Source organism: Pleurodeles waltl, chromosome 9, assembly GCF_031143425.1.
Source record: "Pleurodeles waltl isolate 20211129_DDA chromosome 9, aPleWal1.hap1.20221129, whole genome shotgun sequence".
Taxonomy (NCBI): domain Eukaryota; kingdom Metazoa; phylum Chordata; class Amphibia; order Caudata; family Salamandridae; genus Pleurodeles; species Pleurodeles waltl.
Window position 1 is genome coordinate 591,678,645 of NC_090448.1, and position 22,464 is coordinate 591,701,108.

Sequence of the window (22,464 nt, forward strand, 5' to 3'; positions counted from 1 at the left end):
CCTGGAAAAATGTCCCAGACAACTGCTAAGAGGGATAAAACCAGAAGCTATGGGAAACCATCCCTGAATGCTCTGCCAGTGAGATGGATGGGGCCCCTGCGTTGGCCATTCCAAATGCCACTGAGGAGGACATTACTCCCCTTGGTGACCTGCTGGACCTTGCTGGATGGCATGTGGTAGGAGGATCCACCAAGGAAGAGTTCTGTAGTGTACAGAGGGAGTGCCAAGCCCTTGAGGGTATTAAGCACAAGGCTGACGTCTAAGCAGCAGGTGATGCCTCTGGTAGTCAAATCATTTACTGGGAGAACAACCTCCTTTACAGTGAACCTAAGGCTCCTGTGCATGGAACAACAAGGGCCTTAGTCGCCCCCCAATTCTACAGGGCCTTCATATTCAATCTGGCTCATGACATTCCCCTGGTAGGACACCTGGGACAAGACAAGACCTTTGCAAAGCTTGTCCCCCACTTTTATTGCCCTAGGATCAAGAATGCCACAGATGCATTTTGTAGGACTTCGTGACCAGCCAGGCCAGTGGGAAGATAGGGCAGAGGCTTAAAGTCCCCCTTAATCCTGTGCCTGTTGTTAGAATAACCTTTGAGTGGGTAGGCCTCAACACTGTTGGGTCTATGGATCCCTAGACGACTTCAGGCAACAGGTTTATCCTGGTCCTGGTAGATCATGCCACTAGGTACCCAGAGGCAATTCCTTTGAGGACCACAATTGAACCTGTAGTTGCAAGGTCCCTGATGGTGATTTTTACCCAAGTAGTGGAGTCTAACAGGGGCACAAACTTCATGTCTGCTTATATTCAGGCAATATGAAGGGTGTGTGAGGTAGCCTACATGTTTTCAACCCTTTACTCTCCATTAAAAAGTGGCCTTGTTAAGAAACTCAACAAGACTATGAATAGCATGATACGAGGCCTGTCTGAGGCCCTGAGGAAAAAGTGGGATATCCTACTGTCATACCTTCTGTTTGCATACACAGAGGTCCCCAGAAGGGAGTGGGCTTCAGGTACTTTGAGCCTCTGTATGGGCATTCCGTCAGAGGACCCCTGGTCTACTCCTATGGTTCTGGCACCTAAAGCTGCTCCAGAGGGCATCACACCTAAACTCCGGTTCTGTGTGGATTTAAGATGACTAAACCAAGTGACAAAGGCAGGTGCTCATTCCCTGGGCTCATGAGCTTATTGACAGGTTGGGGGCTTCTCAGTACTTAAGTACCTTTGAGATTACATCAAGGTACTGGCAGATCACCCTAATAGAAGGTGTAAAAGAGAGGTCAGCCTTCTCCACTTCAGAGGGCAATTATCAGTATTGAGCGTTACCCATTTGGACTCATGTATGCCCACAACATTACAAAACACACACCCACATTACCCATATGCCTTTATGAATGCAAATCATTTCCAGCAGACTGACACCAAGACAACTGCAACAACTAGACACACACAACTTATATCCATACATCCCTCAAGTACCCCACATCACATACCCCATCACACTACTCAAAAAGCTCTCACCAACAAACACCACCCAACACCCATGTCCCCACAAAGGTACCCCCGTTTCACTGATAAGGAGTTAAGGGTCATGGTGGAGGAAATTGTCAGGCTAGAGACACAGCTCTTTAGAGCACAGGTACAGCAGATATCCATTGCAAGGAAGATGGAGGTATGGCAGAGAATCGTGAACAGGGTGAATGCTGTGGGACAACACCAGGAAGAGGTGGAACGACTTACGGGGGAAGGTACGTTCCATTGCAGGAAGGCACCACCTTGCCATGCAGAGGACTGATGGTGGACCCTCACCTCCTCCCCCACAGCTCACAGCATGGAAGGAGCAAGTCTTGGCAATACTGCACCCTGAGGATTGGACACTGATAAGTCAACACTTACCACTTATCACCTCCCATACCTACAAGCCATCTCACACCCTCACTCCCATCACTCCACTCCATCCCACATACTGTTCCAACGCAGATGACTAACCCCAAAGCCAAGCCCTGCATGCTATACAAATACATTGACAGCCCTCCCAACCCTGCATGGACACCCATCACCAAAGCATGCACAGCATAGGGAAACTAACAACCCCACAATACATCACCATACACAAGCAAAAAGTGGCAGGGCACCACCAACGATAGAGGGGAAGCCTGGGATGTACAATATGTCACACAAATGAAGCATAATACATCACTTACATCCCCACAGGTACCTCAGTCAATGTCAGCGGAGAGGAGGTGCCACGACTATCCAGTCCCCCAACAGAAGAGGCCCCCAGTGATGACAGTGATTATAGACTTCTGGATCTGGATGACCTACCTGGCCCGTCAGGGACCACTGGACAGCCAGTCACCCCAGCCCACTCACAGTCCACCACAGAGCCTCCCCCTTCAGTATCCATCACCACAGTACCGACCCAGCGTACCCTCACCTCTGTCCCCAGGACACGTCAATCAGCAGTGTGCCCACCTGTACAGGGACTCCAGGCCACACCTCGCCCCAAGACAATCAGGGACCTGGGATCAGTGGCAGTGGGCACACCGTTCAGGGGACAGAGGCACAGGCCATAAAGGACACTGGGAGGACAGCTGTGTGCCAGGGAGAGGACAGGACCAGGGAACTGACTCTCCAGGAGGCACTCTCTGAGATCCTGGGAGCCTACCAACATTCCCACAACACAATGGGCCAGATCCTTGACAACGTGCAGAACAACAGGCAGCTGAAGGAGGGAAAGTATCAGGGGATCAGGGAGGACATGCAGACCGTGAACACCACCCTGATCTCCATATCAGGGGTGCTGGCAGACATGGCCAACATCATGAGGGAGGCAACAGCACACCAGTGGGTCCCTACCACCAGCCAGTCCATTGACCAGCCCTCCACTTCCGCTGCAGCTAGTGGGCAGGAGGCCCCGCCACAGGGCTCACAGGCCACCAGCACCTCTCCCCCTGCAGAAGGTGAACCACCCCACAAAAATTCCCTGCGACCCAGACAGAAGCCAGCGACACTTGCCAAAACCCCCACCAGAAAATGAGACTCTCCTGATTGTCCCCATGAGTGTCCCACTCAGTCAGTTTATCCACTTTGAGCTGCCTTTGCTCCCCTTCTTATGGCCCCTAGTACATTGCACCTGTGCTACAAACAGCCCAGAACAATACCCTGGACTTTCCTCCATCATCAGCCCATTCCATTGCACGTTCCCCTCAATGTCTCAGCTCTACAATAAACACCCTTGAACACAACTTGACTACTAGTTTTTTTATGTATTGAAAATGTGTATTTATGGAAACAGTCACATCCATTGCAAATAAAATGTACACTGTGAGAGCATTGAAATAATGAACTGTAGCTGGCTGTAGTCAGCACACCAGTACACAGTTGTTATATAACTAACATCTGTAAAATGACAAACCATAGGTGACAGTAAGTTGAGATAAAAAGGAAGTTAATGCCATCATGCTTCAGCCACACAGAATACACCAATAGTTGTAGGAATGTGCTGTTGCACTGTCTCACCTGTGTGTCATTGGAAGTACTGCCAGATAACTGATGTTCTGTTGTCCTCATCCTCATCCTCTTCATCCTCACTGTCATCAGGGTCTACTGCTGCCACAGGGGCAACCCCAGTCTCCTTCTCCTGCAGAAAAGGTACATGGCGTCTGAGGGCCAGGTTGAGCAACATGCAGCATGCCACTACTATCTGGCAGACCTTCTCTGGTGAGTAGCACAGGGATCCACCTGTCAGATGGAGGCACCTGAACCAGGCCGTAAGGAGGCCGAAGGTCCTCTCCATGATCTGTCTGGTTCACCCATGTGCCTCATTATAACGTTCCTCAGCCCCTGTCCTGGAATTCCTCAAAGGGGTTAGAACGGCATGATAGGTTTGGGTAGCCAGAGTCACCTGCAAGTATTGAGGGAGCACATTTAGCCTCACACAATCCTATGGGGTTAACACCAGAAGGCATTCACTGACATACAGTGGGTGGGGACCAAGGCTCACCTAATAGCCACACCCATCTGCATATTCAGTGAGTGGAAACTCTTACAATTCCTGAACACCTTTTCATTCTGGCGGGGGAGTAACAAACATAATTTGTGTACCATCAATCGCCCCAATAATATTGGAGATATGTCCTGTTGCATAGAATACGGCTTTCACAGTGGCCAATTCTTCTACCTGGAAGAAAGAAATGTAGCTGCACATGTGTTTTACCAGGGCAGACAACACTCTTGCCAGCACAAATGAGAACATTGGCTGTGACATTCCTCCTGCCAAGCCCACTGTCACTTGGAAGGAACTAGTTGCCAAGAATTGGAGCACTGATAGCACTTGCACAAGAGGGGGATCCCAGTTGGATGACTGATAGATGATATCAGGTCTGGCTCCAAGTGGGTACACAGCTCTGTGATTGTGGCCCTGTCCAGTCTATAGGTGAGGATAATGTGCCTGTCCTCCAGTGTTGCTAAGTCATCCAGGGGTCTGTACACAGGTCTCCACCTCCTATTCATCCGTAGAGCTAGATATCTAAGGGACACAAGAGTGAGTAGACTGTCACAATTGGAATAATGGAACCACAACTGCAGTCTACATGGTGAACTTATGTAATGGGACAGTGTTAATGGTGAGGTATGTGCCAATCTAATCTGTGATGCAGTTAGTGTCAATATGACTGTTTCCCCCCAATGAAATGACAACTGTCTGTCCTGTATGCAGGGACAGGTGGAAGTGAGGTAATTCCGCCGACGTTGGGCATCGTGACAGAAGGTGGTCTTGCACCGCCGTGCAATTCCTCATTGGATATTATGGGGCTCAATGGAGTACAGTGGCCAATGGGAATCCGTGCAGCTGGTGACGGTGTACACTGTTGCGGACGTGACCGCCATTTTCTATCTGATTCCTCACTTGTTTTCTGACTTTCAACAGGAGAACACCTATACTACATGACATACAGTTGAGATGATTTATTTACCACCTATTTACAAGAGCAGATGGTAAAATCATTGGTTTGTTTAGCTTGGGCCCTTGTAATCAAGGCATTTAGGCCCTCATTAGTGATAAAGTGGCAGTAATACAGCCAACAGCTTGGCGGTAAGTACCGTCAAATTATGACCATGGCGGTGATAACTCTCATAGACAGCCAATGTACCACACCAACCGCCAGAGTGGAAACAACACTCACCACGGCGGTAGTTGCCAACAGCCAGGCGGAATACAAAATACCACCCACCATATTAAGATACAGCACATTGCCGCCTTTTCTGGGGCAGTACCAACGCCATCAAAAGCCTGGCGGAAATGCAACTCGCACAGCAGCCCCTAGAGTGTGGCCTACATGGCGTCTGCTGGCAGTTACAGCTGCAGTGTGGTGATGGATGGAGGAGCCTCCTGGGCAGCCTCTGCACTTTCTGATGGCTGCAGTGTGGTGGTGGATGGAGGAGCCTCCTGGGCTACATCTGCACTTTCTAATGGCTGCAGTGTGGTGTTGGATGGAGGAGCCTCCTGGGCAGCCTCTGCACTTTCAGATGGTTGCAATTCATCATCTGGTGGTGGGGTCCTGTGACAGATGGTGGTGGTGGAGGTGCCACCCTGAAAGTCTTTGCTGGAGTAGAGGGCTTAGTCTCCTCCAGTACATGGGGCATGGATCCCTTACCCATCCTGGCAGGGGTGGATGGCCTCTTCCCCTTCCTGCCTGGTGGTACAGGTTACTTCCCCTTTTTGCCTGGTGGTGCAGGCTCCTTCCCCTTCTTGCCTGGTGGTGCCGGCTCCTTCCCCTTCTCCGATGGAGGTGTGGTATCCTTAACACCATGAGTAGGTGATGCTAACACTGTCCCCGAGAACTGTCTGGGTGAGGTGTCGGGCTGTGTCCTTGGTACCCTGCTTATACGGGCAGGACGGGGTGAGGGATAGGGAAGAGGTCAAGTTGGGAAAGGAAAAGCTTTTTAGGAACGTTGGGGTGGGAGGAGGGAGTAGTAATGGGATAGTAGGTTGAGGGAGTGGTTGTTGGAGGTGTATGTCTGTGTCATGACCACACAAACTTGCCAAGTCAAATCAAAGAAGTGCATGAGAAAAGCAAAGAGATATCCTCAGTGGAGAGAGCAAAGCCCAAACTGGAAGAAGGTTTGCAGAGTAATCTTGCACTTATTTCAAAGGAAGAATCAAGAAGAGAAGATCCAAGATGGCCGCTGTGAGTCCTGAAGGTTAGTTACAGTTCTAGTCTTGCAATCGGTTGGTTGCTAGGTTACAAGCTCTCCAGCTGGAAGCCTTGCACTTCAACTGAGGTCTGACAGGAATCAGCTGTGTGGAGAGAGAGCGCGCTTCAGAACAGAAACTCCTGTGAGGTAAAATTACATTTGAAGATTATATTACAGAAAAAGGATAAATATTGTCAAGGTTTATTCGAAGAGTTTGATAGTAGACCTTTCCCGTGGAAGTCGGCAAGGCTACAGAGTTAATGTATGAATTAACCTTATGTTTACAAGGTTCTTGTTTAAGATATTAAAGTCAAAGAAAAAACGAACTTTAAAAGAGCAAGTATCTACAAATGTCAAGGTTATAAACAAAGGCCAAGTTTAAAGGAGAAACGAACTGTTAACAAATAAGCATTTACAAATTCAATGGTAATAAACCAAAATAGAGTTTAAAAGAGAAACGAACTTAAATAAACAAGCATTTACAACTACAAGTTATCGACAGATGTCGAAGTAAGGAAGGAGAAACTAACTGTAATAAACAAACATTTACAAATACAAGTTATCAACAAATGTCGAAGTAAGAAAGGAGAAACAAACTTTAATAAACAAGCATTTACAAATACAAGTATTGACAGAAGTCACAATAAGACAGGAGAAATTAAATAACATCAGCTGACTTGAAGAACGCATTATCACCAACTATATATATATATATAGCAACATAAAACCAATCTCTAACAAAGGTTGAGAAGTTCTTCCAGAATCAGTAATAAGCATTTTTTTAAGAAGAGCTATCATTTATAGAGAGAAGCAAGGCTACAGAGAACTCAGGGTGAGTGAAGAAATAATAGAATTAAAGAGAATTAAGTGTTGAGAGTAGAAAGTGAAAAACTGATGTTGTATGTCCCTAGTAATTGCGACTGTGACTCTTGCAGGTGCTGTATCCAATCTTAGAAGTGAAGAGGCAGACTGAGTACTGGCGTTCATCATCTCTGTGGCAGTCTCTCTACCATCCCATTCCCCTTTCCCCCTCCGGGGTACTCAGCACGAAGGATTAATATTCGTTGTGAGTAGCTCGGGTCGGGACTGAGGAGTTATCTTCTGCTTCTGAGGAAATTGAATTGAAGTATTCCTGACAGTCTGCTGGACTTAGGTGCAGGTGCATGGGCTGTATGCTGATGTGAGGTGGATGGCTGTTGGGTGTCCAAGTGCTTGAGTTTGTGTCCTTTAGGAGGGGTACAGACAGGGTGGGAGAGGACAGAGGAGATGTGGGCATGGCTGTTGTGGAGGTGTCTGCCAGTGAGGTGTGTGTCCTGCTTATTGTGGTGATGCTGGTAATGGATGCTGATGTAGTGCATGCAGGTGTGAGTGTGGACGTGACTGGGAGAGAGGTGGTGGAGGAGGAGGAGGAGGGGAAGACAGTGGAGGCAGTGGATGTTGTCATGTCTGCAACTGTATGGTGTTTGCATGAGTCCTTGTGGGATGTAGGGCCAGATGTAGCAAACTTGGAAATTGTGACTTGCAATTTGCGAGTCGGAGCGACTCGCAAATTGCAAGTCGCAATTTCCAATGCAGAATGGTGTCTCAGACACCGTCTGCGAGTCGGTATGGGGTCGCAAAGACCCCCCTCATTAATATTAATGAGGTGGGTCGCAAATTGCGGCCCCATACCGACTATTGGCACTCGCAAACATGGAGGCCTGCTGTATTCAGCAGACCTCCATGTTCGTGACTGCTTTTAAATAAAGTAGTTTTTTTTTTTTTAAGTGTAGCCTGTTTTCCTTAAAGGAAAACGAGCTGCACTTAAAAAAAAAACCGAAACCTTTAGTTTCGGTATTTTTTCAGGGTAGGTAGTGGTCCCTTGGACCACTACCTACCCTGAAAAAATTATTTGTGGTCCATTCACAAAGGGGAAGTGGTCCCATGGGGACCCCTTCCAATTTGCGAGTGGGTTACCATCCACTTGAAGTGGATGGTAACTGCGACACCATTTGCGACCGCATATGCGGTCGCAAATGGTATTGCATACCACTCCGAATCGCAAATAGGAAGGGAACACCCCTTCCTATTTGCAATTCTGAAATGCATTTTGCGAGTCGGTCCCGACTCGCAAAATGCATTTCTGCATTGGAAACTGGAATTTGCGACTCGCAAACGGCATTTTTTGCCGTTTGCGACTTGCAAATAGTTTCCTGCATCTGGCCCGAAGTGTGGTGACTGTGTTTGCCTGTGACACTCTTGTGTGTTGTCTTGTGTGCATGCTCGTCTGCATGCATTGCATTGCTGCATCTGGGATGCCAGCCCCTGGATGGCATTCAGAATGGTTGACTGCCCTACAGAGTTGGATCTCAGGCAGTCAAAAGCATCCTCACTCAGGGCAGCAGGGCTCACTGGGACAGGGCCTGTGGTGCCTGGGGTGAAGAAGATGCCCACCCTCCTGTTTAAGCGGCACGGGAAACTTGCTGAGGGGCTGCTAGGAGGGCAGTGGTGGTACGGAGGGTGAGACAGCTGTACCTGCAGCCGGGGTCTTCAGAGGGGTGTCCGCCAATACAAGGGAGCTCCCATCGGATGAGGTATCTGAGTCTGTGCTGTTTCCTCCAGTCTCTGCTGTGGTGCTCTCCTCGCCCGCCATCCCACTGGTTACTTCGGCGTCAGTGGATTCTGCCTCCTGGGTATTGTGGGATGCAGTTCTCTCTGTTGCCGGTGCCCCTGCTCCTCCGCCAAATGATGCTAATGCATACAAGGACAGGATGACAAAAAAACAAAGTGGGGGAGAGAGACAAAGGATTCACTGGGTCAATGACTACACCAACACCACAGTTGGCATACACATCACCGTCACACACAGGGAGCAGCCTTCAGCTCTATGCATTGCACTACCAGGGATATGGCTAGTCACTATGGCAAGATGAGGACAACACACCACCAACTGCAGCACTCCTGGGACCCAAGATGCCCTGCCTGAAATGGACTGCTAACAAGCTAGGTCACCTGTGTTTTCCATACACCTATTACCCTTCAGTTGACCCAAACTGCAATGTCTTGCTTGACCTTAGGGCCATCCACTAACACACATCTACCACTCGGATACCACCCCACCAGCAAACATATGTGTAGGTACCCACTGTACTCACCCCCTTGTGGCTGCTGTGATGCCCTCAAGCGCCCATCCAGTTTAGGGAAGGCCACTGCCAGTATGCAGGCCATCAGGGGGTCAGGGTCCGACGGGCACCCCTTCCTTGTTGGGAGGCCATCCCTAGCTAGGCCTCCGGGGTCTTCCGTACCCAGCGTCTCAGGTCCCCTCACTGTTTCTGACAGTGGGTGCTCCACCTGCCATAGACCCCCAGGGTCCACACGTCCTTGGTGATGTTATGCGATAATCCCTCCTTTTGATGGGCACTGACCTGCAGAGGCAATACAGAGAGGAGAACACTATTAAACAAACACTCCAGCCTGTCACACAAATGACCCAGCACACCCATTTCCATCACCATTGCAACACACATAGCCCAGTGCACAACATGTACACCACCAACAGACAATCTCCCCACACCTCACCCACCCTTACACGATGCTTGCACACACATCTCCATGCATCCTTGTCACATGCATCGTGGCCAAAGTGTACTCACCTGTTGGTCTGGAGGCCCATACAGCTGTCCGTACTGCGGTAGGACCCCCCTCCACCAGTCGCTCCAACTCCTCCGAAGTGAAGGCTGGGGCCCTTTCCCCGGTCTCATGGGCCATGGTAGGTTCCAGACACAGGTCACAGAAGAACACACGGTGTAGGTCTTCTCCTATTGAAGGTCAGGAAACAAGTGAGGATTGAGATAGTAAATGGCAGTGATATCTGTGGTGGTGTATACCATCCCCACCAGTGTAGATCCCCATTCGCCACTGTACTCCATAGAGCCCCATATTATCCAATGAGGAATTGCACGGTATTGCAAGACTGACTTCCGCTACGATGCCCAAAGTCGGCGGAGTTACCTCAATTCCACCTGTCCCAACATACAGGACAGGCGGTTGCCATTTCAGGGGAGGAACAGGCATATCGACAATTGCTGCGTCACAGATTAGATTCGCACATACTTCGCCATTATTAACACTGTCCCAATACATAAGTGCACCCTGTGGACTGTTGTTGTGGTTTTGTTGTTCCAATTGTGACAGCCTACTCACTCTTGTGTCCCTTAGATACCTACCACTGTGGATGAATAGGAGGTGGAGACATACCCCTGTGCACAGACCCTTGGTGGACTTAGCTACACTGGAGGACAGGCAAATTATACTCACCTATAGACTGGACAAGGCCACAATCACAGAGACGTGTTCCCAGTTGGAGCCAGACCTGATCTCATCTATTCATCATCCGACTGGGATACCCCCTCTTGTGCAAGTGCTATCTGTGCTCCATTTCCTGATGACAGGTTCTTTCCAAGTGACAGTTGGCTTGGCAGCAGGAATGTCACAGCCAATGTTCTCAATCGTGCTGGCAAGAGTGTTGTCTGCCCTGGTAAAACACATGTGCAGCTACATAGCTTTCCCCCAGGTGGAAGATTTGGCCACTGTGAATGCCGGATTCTATGCAATGGGACATATCCCCAATATTATTGGGACAACTGATGGGACACATATTGCGTTTACCCCCTCCCTGCCAGAATGAACAGGTGTACAGGAAACGTAAGAGTTTCCACTCCATGAATGTGCAGATAGTGTGCCTGGCGGACCAGTACATCTCCCACGTCAATGCTAAGTATCCTGGGTCGGTGCATGATGCCTTTGTCCTGAGGAATAGCACCATCCCAAATGTGATTGCCCAACTACAGAGGCACAGGGTAAGGCTAATAGTTGAGCCTTGGTCCCCACCCACTGTATGTTAGTGTATGCCTCTGGTGTTAACCTCATATGATAGTGTGTGGCTAAATGTTGTCCCTCAATACTTCCAGGTGATTCTGGAACCCAAACCTATCGCGCTGCTGACCTCTGTGAGGAATGCCAGGACAAGGGCTGAAGAACGTTATAATGAGGCACATGGTAATCGAAAGAACCTTTGGCCTCCTAAAGGCCAGGTTCAGGTGCCTCCATCTGACAGGTGGATCCCTGTGCTATTCACCAGAGAAGGCCTCCCACATAGTAGTGCCAGGCTGCATGTTGCACAACCTGGCCCTCAGCGCCTTGTACCTTTTCTGCAGGAGGAGGAGACTGGAGATGTCCATGTGGCTGCAGTAGACCCTGATGGCAGTGAGGATGAAGAGGCTGAAGATGAGGATGAGGACAACAGAACATCAGTTATCTGTCAGTACTTCAAATGACACACAGGTGAGACAGTGCAACTTCACATTTCTATGACTATTGTTGTATTCTTTGTGGCTGTGGCATGATGGCATTAAGTACTTTTTACCTTTACTTACTGTCACCTATGGTTTATCATTTTACGGATGTTGGTCCTATGACAACTGTGTACTGATGTGCTGACTAAAGCCAGCTACAGGTCATTATTTCTATGCTCTCACAATGTACAGTTCATTTGCAATGGATGTAACTGTTTCCATAAATGCACTTTTACAACACATGACATACTAGTATTCGAGTTGTGTTCAAGGGTGTTTATTTTAGGGCTAACAAATTGAGGGGAAAGTGCAATGAAATGAGGTGAAGTGCAGTGCCCAAGTGGCCATAGGAATGGGAGCAATGGCAGTTCAAGGTGAACAAGGTGAGTGAGTGGGACACAAGGGGGACAATCAGGAAAGTCTCATTTCCTGGTGGTAGTCTTGGAAAGTGTCTCTGGCTTCTATCTGGGTCACAGGGAACATTTGCGGGGTGGTTCTCCTTCTGCGGGGGGAGGGGTGCTGGTGGCCTGTGGGTCCTGTGGCAGGGCCTCCTGCGCAATAGTGGCAGCAGAAGTCGAGGGCTGGTCAATGGACTGGCTAGTGGTCGGGGCCCGATGGAGTTCTGTTTCCTCCCTCATGATGTTGGCCATGTCTGCCAGCACCCCTTCTATGGAGATAAGGGTGGTGTTAATGGCTTGCAAGTTCTCCCTGATCCACTGATACTGACCTCCTGCAGGTGCCTGTTCTCTTGCACGTTGTCAAGGATCTGGCTCATCGTGTCCTGGGAATGTTGGTAGGATCCCAGGATCTTGGAGAGTGCCTCCTGGAGGGTCGGTTCCCTGGTCCAGTCCTCCCCCTGGTGCACAGTGGTCCTCCCAGTGTCCCTGTTGGCCAGTGCCTCTGTCCCCGAATGGTGGGCTCACTGCCACTGACCCCAGGTCCCTGATTGTCTTGGGTATGAGGTGTGGCCTGTGGTCCCTGTACAGGTGGCACACTGCTGATTGACGTGTCCTGGGGACAGAGGTGTGGGTACACTGGGTGGGTGCTGTGGTGTTGGATCCTGATGGGGGAGTCTCTGTGGTGGTCCGTGTGTGGGCTTGGGTAACCGGCTTTCCAGTTGTCCCTGATGGGCCAGGAAGGTCATCCTGATCCAGAAGTCCAGAGTTACTGTCATCACTGGGGGCATCTTCTGTTGGGGGACTGGATATTCATGGCACCTCTTCTCCACTGGCATTGGCTGAGGTACCTGTGTGGATGTAAGTGATGTATTATGCTTCATGTGTATGCCATTTATTCATCCCTGGCTTCCCCTCAATCGTTGGTGTTGCCCTGCCACCTTCTGCTTGTGTATGGTGATGTATTGTAGGAATGTTAGCTTCCCTATGCTGTGCATGCTTTAGTGATGAGTGTCAATGCAGGGCTGGGAGGGGTGTCCATGCATTGGTGTAACATGCAGGGCTTGACATTGTGGTTAATCATATGTGTAGGTGCAGTGTGTGGGGTGGAGGGATGGGAGTGAGGGTGAGGGTGTGAGATGGCATGCAGGTAGTAAATGTTGACTTACTAGTGTCCAGTCCTCCGGCTACTCTAGCGAGTCCCTCAGGATGCAGTAATGCCAATACTTGCTCCTCATATGCTGTGAACTGTGGGGGAGGAGGTGGGAGTCCACCGCCAGTACTCTGTTTGGTGAGCTGGTGCCTTGCTGCAATGGAACATACCTTCCACCATAGGTCGTTCCATCTCTTCCTGATGTCGTCCCTTGCTCTTGGGTGCTGTCCCATGGCATTCACAATGTCCATGATTCTCCACCATTGCTCCATCTTCCTTGCAATGGAAATCTGCTGTACCTGTGCTCCAAATATCTGTGGCTCTACCCTGACAATTTCCTCCACCATGACCCTTAACTCCTCCTCAGTGAAACGGGGATGCTTTTGTGGTGCCATGCTTGTTGTGTGGTGTGTGTTGGTGAGAGTGTGTTGAGTAATGTGGTGGGGTGTGTTACATGGGGTGCATGAGGGATGTATGGGTGTATGTGGTGTGTGTGTCTTGTTGTGTCTGAGCTGTTCGTGTCACTCTCCTGGCACTAATTGTTGTTCGTAAAGGTTTGGTGGGTGTGTTGTGTGTATGGGTGTCAGGTGGGTGTTTTTGGTATTGGCCAATGTAGTGTTGTTTTCTATGTGGGTGTCCATTCTGAGCACAGCAGTATGTGCCGCCAATGGTTTATCGCCGTTGTATGTCCGCCGTGGTGATTCGTGGGTCGGAATGTGGTGGGCGTTGTTTTGTTGGCGTAACAATATGGGTGTTGGTACCGCCACTTTAGCACTGACCCTTGGGCTGGCAGATTTGTGTATGTGGCTGTATTCTGTCTGATTGGTGTGTGTGTGTCATAATATGCTGAACGGATATTCGCCACCACGGAGGTATGTTGGCGGCCGTCAGCGTGGCAGGAGGCGGTATTTACCGCCAATGTCATAATGAGGGCCTTAGTTCTTTCAACTTGCCGTCTATTCAAGAGAGAAAAATACCGCCAGTGTATTTAGTAAATCTACCTGGATGTCCATTTTAATTGAATGAAACTGAAGTGCCATAACTGTTGCTTGCGTTGAGTTTGGGACTGTGGCCCACATTTCATTAACACTGGTTACCACCGAGGATTGTAAGTTGGCCTTTTGGTCCCCTCTTGGGACTCCTTCAGTTGAATTTGCTTTGAAAAATTAATTCTGTGAGGCTTTCGCTTTCTCTTCCTCGACGTTTGGAGCGTCCAGTTTTATTTCCCAATGCTCTTGCTCATTGCTTTCAAATCCATACTTCGGGAAGGAATAGAGCTTGGGGCTGGGGCACAGTGGGCCATCTTGCTGGGAGTCTTGTTTTAGGATTTTCTGTGGATGCTACCATCTCTGAGTCCAGAATGGATAGGTTAGCCAGGCTAGACGTCCGGTGATGATTGGCGAGATCTGAACTAAAGTTCCTCATAGTTTTTTCTTGTTTGGGGGTATGTGGGGGCTCCTGTTTCGGGAGCTGGGACTACTGGGGCTACTAGCGACATGTCTCCTACCAGAGGCTGCCTCCCCATATTAACTACTGTTGGTCAAAGGGGAAGGGGGTTGGTAGATTCTCCCTGGACTTCCTTGAATTTGCAGGGCTAGAACGAATGATGTGCCGCCCCCTGAGTTTTATTGGATTGTTGCCAGTGGGTCACTGTTACTTTCACCATAGACACTTGCAACAGAAAAGTAGTCAGTTATCTTACTCTGATTGAGTGGGGCAACGTGGTTTGTTCCCCCCTCCTGGGAGGTCCCATTTTTCCAATTGTCTGATTCTCCCCAGCTAATTTTTTCCATGCTAATATTTTGCTCAGCCGGGCTCCTGCCTGTTTTCTTGGTTGGGCCCTGCCCCCTGCACGGGCTGAAGCGATTTAAATCACTGCTCACTGTCCTTTTTGCAGTTACTTCATCTGAAACCTGTTTTTGTTTCCCTTTCCCTCCTAGTTTGTTTAGTGGTTTGGTTGGTCGCATTGTTTCATGCTTTGCTTGACCTCATACTCCTTTTCCTGATGGATCTATCTGTCTGCCGAATTGGAGATTAATCCACTCTCGAGGCCTTCAGCTGTGTAGCCGTGGATTGTAGATATGATCATTCTGCAGATCTGCTCCAATACCGTTCAACTTTATTCTGGAGTACTCTTCAATTACTGGACTACGCACCAGACTGGTAATGCATTTGACTTTGACTATGAATGTCGCGGCACTTCAGGTTCTTATGTCATTGACGCAAGGTAGGTTTCCACGTCCAAAATATGAGTTTAACTCCATACCTTTGGCGCTAAGCGGGTCTAGCGACAAAATATAAATATGGAGTTAGGTTTGCACTGAATTTATGTTAAAAAAATGACGCAAATTAGGTGCAAAACAAGTATAAATATGCCCCTCAGTTCTGACATAGTATCAGTGACTGCTTTTTTGCTGCACACTTTAAAACAATCTCCGGGCATCAGCAGGCAATGATTTTTCTCCCAGTTACAGTCTGTTATTACCAGAGGCATGGTGTGCCACAGTTAAGTGCCTGTTAGAAATTGTCCTCTCTCCAGGGTCAGCCTCAAACATTTTGCCTTTTTGTTTGCACTTTTTTCTGAATTCAGGTTTGCTGGCTTTAGGCTTCTGGGCACTTCTCCACTGCTAACCAATGCTAAAATGCACGTCCTGTCTGCTTAAAGCATGGTAACGCAGACTTAACCACGAATTTGGATTTTAAATTGCAATTTTGAATTGTAACTTGTAGAAAGTTGGCATTTTCTAACTTTAGACATTTGGTGCCTACTGTCTGTCTCCAGTACATGCCTGGGGTGGGGTGACAGCTGGGCTTGTATATTGACCCATAATGGGGGCTTAGGAGGGCAACCCTCGGCAGGATGGAAGAGAGGACATAGCCACACCCTCATACTTACATCTGAATAGGCTGTGTCCTGTTTCCACACAAAGGACTACTTAAGCCCCTGGAGCGAGTCTGAAACCAGGGCAGGAAGGGAGGAGCTCTGTGCACTTCAAAGCCCTTCTTTGAAGTCTTCTCTTTTTCAAAGGTACTACTGAGCATAAGAACTGGACCTCGATCACCTCTAACTCAGTTCACTTCCAGACCTGTGAATTCTCTGCTAGGAAGATGGACTGCTGTGCTGGTGAAGGACTAACACTCTGCTGGACTACTGCTTTGCTGGACGCTAATCTTTCTTTGCTGCCCTTCTGCCTTCTGTTCTCCTGCTTGGGTGTGGAGCATTAGGCCTGTATTACTTAAACTCAGAGTGACTCCAAGGGCTAGCAGACTGGCCTTCCTGATCGGACGTCTCAGGGACATAAAAGACTTCCAATCACCCTGCTCTGGCACCTGGACTCTGCCCACCTGTGAGTCTGCCCTGCCAAGTGATGCCACCCTAATTATAGAGACATGGAAGTGGAGCCAAAGTGTTTGCTCCAGTTCAACAGATGCATCCTCTGCTGCGGGAGCAAAATTGATGCATTGATGCTGTTGCGTGGAACAGGACCGGTGACACTTTGCTGGTGCAAGGTCCTCACATCCCAGTCAATGGCAGTCTCAAAGACAATGATGAAAGTCCACATCACTGCCTCTGTGCTAATTGCAACCGAGGTATCGCCTCAATTGCACAATGCATTCTCAAAACTGGTCTTTGCACCGCAAACCCTGGCACTTGGATCCTCAACATAGCAGGAACTTGCTCCCTAACACTACCACATCTCACAACCAATGCATTGCTGCTGTTGCGTGGAGAACTCCGATGCATGCGCTCGAGCATGTGGTCCGGAACTGTAGCTATGCTCTGCAACCAGAATTTAAGGTACTTTGGTTCAGCAGGCCCAAATTGGTCCCTGTAGCCGGCCTGTACTCCATCACTGTCAGCGTGTACTTTTCTCTTTGCCCCAGTCCATCCGGACCAAATATCCCCGCTTGGGGCTTATTGTTTCTAAGGGCTATTTAAAGTTTAGTCTTGAAACATTCAAAACTCAAGTTCTACTTATTGGATTTGTGTTGTTTGGTCTCGTTTTATTTATGAAATTCAGATGTATTTTTCTAACCTGATGTGGAATATTTTTGTGTGTTGTTTTCACGGTTTTACGGTTTGAAGCATTGCACAAATACTTTACACATTTCCTCTAAGTTAGGAGTGACTGCTCTGTGCCAGGTTACCAAAGGTTGAGAACAGGTTTATTTAGGGTTTGCATGTACCTTACCCTGACTAGGATTGTGGTTGCTGCTTGACCAGGGCATACACCCCAAGCAACCAACAACCCAATTTCCAACACTAGGGCATTGTCCGACAGAAGCAGAAAAGATCCAGAATCTCAGAATCTCAGTTGTTAAGGCTGAACAGTTCATAATAGTTAAATGGATGTTCCTAAAGGTACCTACAAGCTTTTATCAGAATTGCCAATTGGAGTCAACATCAACAACAAACAAATGGCTTTTGATGACTAGAGCATCTGACTTGATGATGAAACAAGAGGCATCATCCAGGCTATTGAACCTGTAAATATCTGTCCTGTCCTTGCTGATTCCTTCTCCCTTATAGCTTTCCATGGTCTTAAAGAGAATCTACATATACAACAAAGAGGCAAACTAATCCAGGGAAACATGTTCCACATAGCCACAGCAAATACCATGCAGTATGATAACATGGGTATTTTAAAGTTAGTGAAGTGAGCATAGTAGGAGCTTTATGGAAGACAGCAAAATGTTCCACCTGGCCCATTATGAAAAACTGCAAAAATATACCACTGGCACATTAATAAAACGTTAAAATTTGACGTACCTAGATAATGATTGCATATGAAAGTGTACGTTTTAAAACTGGCAAACAGTATCCTCTGGTGGTACTGTGGCTTGTTGTAAATGAACTTACACGCGCGTTATGAACATATTTACACTTATGGGTTAGGCATGTTTTTCAAATATCATTGCTAGCTTGAGGATTATGAAACTTAGAACTAATGCTAAATGTAGCATACAAAAACTTCACCAAAAAACAATTAAGGCGTTCTGTGAGCACTTTATGCATCCCCATTTATTTTTCACTTAGGACATCTGGAATTATGACATACTGTGGACTGAGACCAGCTAAAGAGACTGCAGCCACTTGTAACGTGTGCTACATGCCAGGGTCTTGAATCTGAAGAGTTGTAAAGCAACAGGGAAAGTGCAGCCCTCCTTGCTTCTGAAATCTGAAGGTCTCATTTGCTATGTTTTAGCACAGGGCAGGTCCGCAAGCTTTTTTGCTGTCCAGACCTGGTCAAAACAAAAGGGAAGGAATGCGCTGTATAAATAATATACAGTGCATTACTGTCTTTTTCCCCTGCGCTGGTACGCAAATTGCTGCCTAGTGCCAATGCGAGCAGCGTTACACCAATCATTAATGGCATTTTCCTCCTATGTGTGCACACATGTTATTTCTCCCTGTTGCCCCACTTTAATGTCACCTCTGAGGTGGCGTAGGAATCTGACGCATTTCCAGACTTGTAAATTTGGAAATGTGTCAGATTCCATCGGATTCCATCAGTGTTGATTTGGAAACACCCAGAGCAACACCCATGGAACGCATCTTTCAGGCAGTGTTATGCGTGAAAGGGGTTTATATTTACAAGGCCATGAAAAGCCACACAAGATGGCTTTGCATGGCCTTGTAAATATGGGCCAGCACACTGTACCACTAGAGCATCTCTGGGCCTTGTAAATGAGGCCAGGAGTGTGTTATGAAACTGTTGAGTAGTAGTTTTTTTTTCTGCAATTCAAAGTCAATGCCTTGCAGCTTAAGGAGCTGCACTAACCCTTTGCATTGGCCCCTGACAGTTCTGCTGTGAGACAGTTACCTCCGAAAGTACAAATACAAATCAAATCTCAACTTGGATTTTACAAAGAATGGAGGTAGCTAGTAGATTTCACTGCTGGGTCGTTAGTGATTTTGCAAAGTCTGGGGAGAGTAGGGCATTTTGGAAGCATGCATGGCAGAGAATTGTAATGAATGCATTATGACAACAAACTCGCAATGTGTGGCCACTGGGACTTTATGGAAAACTGCAAAGTTTACTAAGAATCCATTGAAAAGTGGTCTAGCATCCTACAATAATGGTACAATGTTTTTTTCTAGATTTATTAGCCTCAACGTAATGTTTTCTAGATGCTCATCATGTTTTGGCTAACATCACTAGACTAATATATTACAAATGCACCATTTATTTACAGATTTACTAACGGTCCCTGTGAAAAAAATGCATCTAAAGTATTCTTTCAATAGTACCGATGCTACTACTTTATTGTGTTTCAGCAAGAATCATGACTCATGAGCCCTTGATAAGCACATGTAATTTAACCTGCCCTTTCAGGAATGCAAATGTAGGTGTTTTTCGTCAGTGATCCCATATAAATTAATGGCGATAAATTACATTCTGGATTTGTTGAGAATGCAGTGTATGGATGACCTACCTTTTCTAGTCGAGGGAGGCGAATCCAGGCAGAGTGGTATTGTATTTGGAACCTCATAAACAAAAAGCCAGCAGGAAATACTTGTTTATAACCATGCAGTGACTTGCACAACATGCATTGACATTTCATTTACATTTTCTAAAACGTGCCATAGTAGCTGGATTGCATTCTAATTGAAAACATTTTGTTATGAACAAAACATGGCCTGCTTAAAAGTCAAGCTGGCCGAGATATGAAGTGCTTTGTAAATGTAAAAGGAGTTAATTACATACAATTTAAACCCATTACATCCTGGCCATTTCTAAAGAGAGTAACCACCCCTGCATTTAATTTCGGATTTTAAACTGAGAGAAGGAAAACAGTTCTAATTGCTGTTTTCTGCAAAGCAGGGCGGGAAATAAAAGAGGTGTATTTTTTGGAAAAAGTCCAGATTCTTGATTTGATTGACTGGCATGAGTACGTGCTCCTGCTTAAAGATAGTAACAAATGATGTCAGTTCCTCTGTGGTGCCAAAAGTAACACGCTGGAGAGGGAACCAAACCAAATGTGAGGAAAATACAAAATAGATTTTATTTGGATTTTTTTCTGCCAGAGTTAGTGGGAACTGCGAGAAACCAGAAAAGATAATATTAATTAACTTCAGGAGAAGGGGTAGACAAGACAAGGTATCAGAATGAAAAGTGAGAAAAAAATCCCTATTACTAAAATGGAAATGCCAGGACCTCAAAGCATGGTTTCTCCTTAAAATGAAACTGTCGGGAAACAAATTGGACGCCCTGCTAGTTTTGGGATCATATAGACATATATGATGACATGAGGAACAGTGGTGTATCTAGATGTGTTTTTCAGGGGAAGCACACACTGAGCCACAGATAAAACTATTGGGCCACATACAATCGTCAACATAGAGTGTATGTGTGTGTGTGTGTACATGTTTACTGAAAATGTTTGCAAGGAAATGCCTCTTTTTGTATGATCACTCTCAAAGTTTTGGACTGATACTACTAGATTTTCACCTAGAGTGCAGTGAGGCCTGCTAGCCAGACCTCAATTCCAGTGATTTAATCCTTAAAATTATATGTTTGATTGGATGCTACACAATTGCCATAAGTTAAGTCCCAAGTATATGGTACTGAGGTACCCAATGCCTGTAAGTGTCCTCATGGGCTTCAGCACTTATTGTGCCATCCTGAGTGTGACAACGTAAAGCATGTCTCCCAGCCTGACACTGCTAATTCAACTCTGACATTTAAACTAATGAGAACGTTCAGACCTCCCTTTTTAATATATATGTCACCCCTAAGGTAGGCCTATCATGTCTTAAGGCAGGGTGCTGTAAATTAAAAAGTAGGACATAGATTTTCATATGTCCTAACAGTAAAGTTGTAATTTTTATTGCGGAAAGGCTAGTAGCCCCATTGGAAAGTACAGGGTAACAACTGAAAACTCAGCGTTGCTAACTCCTGAATGGGACTACTAAAGTTTGTATTGTTATATTAAACCAGACTTAATGCCAAGTCGAGTCTAGTGTAACTTCTGAGTAAATGGCAACTTTAGAAAGTTGCCACTGTGTTGCCCACGTTTTCATGTGGCCATTCACAGACGCAGAACCAGAGTATTGCACTCTGGGATAGCTAGTGACCACACATTACTGGAAGTTGTCATCAGGCAGGAGGGGGCCTGTTTACCCATTAACAAGTGGTTAACACATCTTCTGAGGGTAAGCAGTGGTCTTAAAAGTGATGGTACCCCTGGTATCCAGACCTCAAATCACATATGCATTGGAGAGAGGACCAAAGAAAGACTGCTCTGCCTTTCCTTGCACCTGGTAAAGAGAGGCTGCACCAAAGACTGGACTGAACCTGGTGATCCTTGGGCTAGCAAAGAGAGTACTGTGCCTGTGGTGCCTTGCTGGAGGAAAGTCATCTCCAAGAACTCCAAGAGTCAGTTGGCTGACTTCCTGTAACAGTTACAGGCCCACAAAAGCTGCAGAAGCTGCATTGGTCAAGTTGGTAGCCACACTTGCTTGTTTGTGAATGGCTGCCTGCGAGACCGAAGCATGACAGTCAAAAGCTGCACCCAAGTCTGCAGGACCCTACAGAGCCATTGAAGTGCAGTTTGGTGACCGGCGACGGATACTAGCTGCAGTAAATGAAACCAATGGTTTCACTGTGACTGGAGACTGGTAAACAAGTGGCAATTTTTTTGGCTGGACTTCACCTGGACTTCAAAGGGCATTGACCTCTATGACCGAAGTCCCCCCATCGAGTTCCTGGGCTCAGGGGTAGTCTCATGCAGACCTCCGTCGACTGGGTCAGCATCCTTTGCATCTTCAACATCTTCAGCCTCTTGCATTCCTTACATGAAGGCTACTCCATTGTTGTCTATGGGAGTTTGCCAATAGAGACTGGAACTGGATTGGGGACCTCTTTGACTGCAGGGTAATTGTCCTCCTACGCCTTATTGGTCGTTCTGACATGCTTTCTTCTGGAGTGGGCACCCAAAGTGGGCAATAGTAGCAGGACAAAACTTTATAAAACTTTATAAAAAGCTTTCAAAAGTTTTCAAAGTAATAGCTAACCGCCAGTAGCTGCCAATGCTTGTTTGTTTTTAAAGTGATGTTTAGATTGTCACAATTCTTTTAATTGTTGTGGTACTTGCTTTGCACTTGTTCATTTGTTAAAGCCTGCCTGCTCGAAGGCACAGCTTACCAGGTTTGGGCTAAAGTTTTACAGACAAGCCTGACTGGACCCAAAACAGGGTTGTGAGTTTACTGCGCAGTGAAGTAACACATGTTTAAGTATGACATTGTATGGATGTGTATGGATAACAACACTTATGACATCTCAAATGACATCATTTGTGAGAACTCTGCATGGTATAGTGGCGAGTTAAGTTTTGTACTAAGGCTAGCGAGTTGACAACACTGTGTATGGAGGGGCAC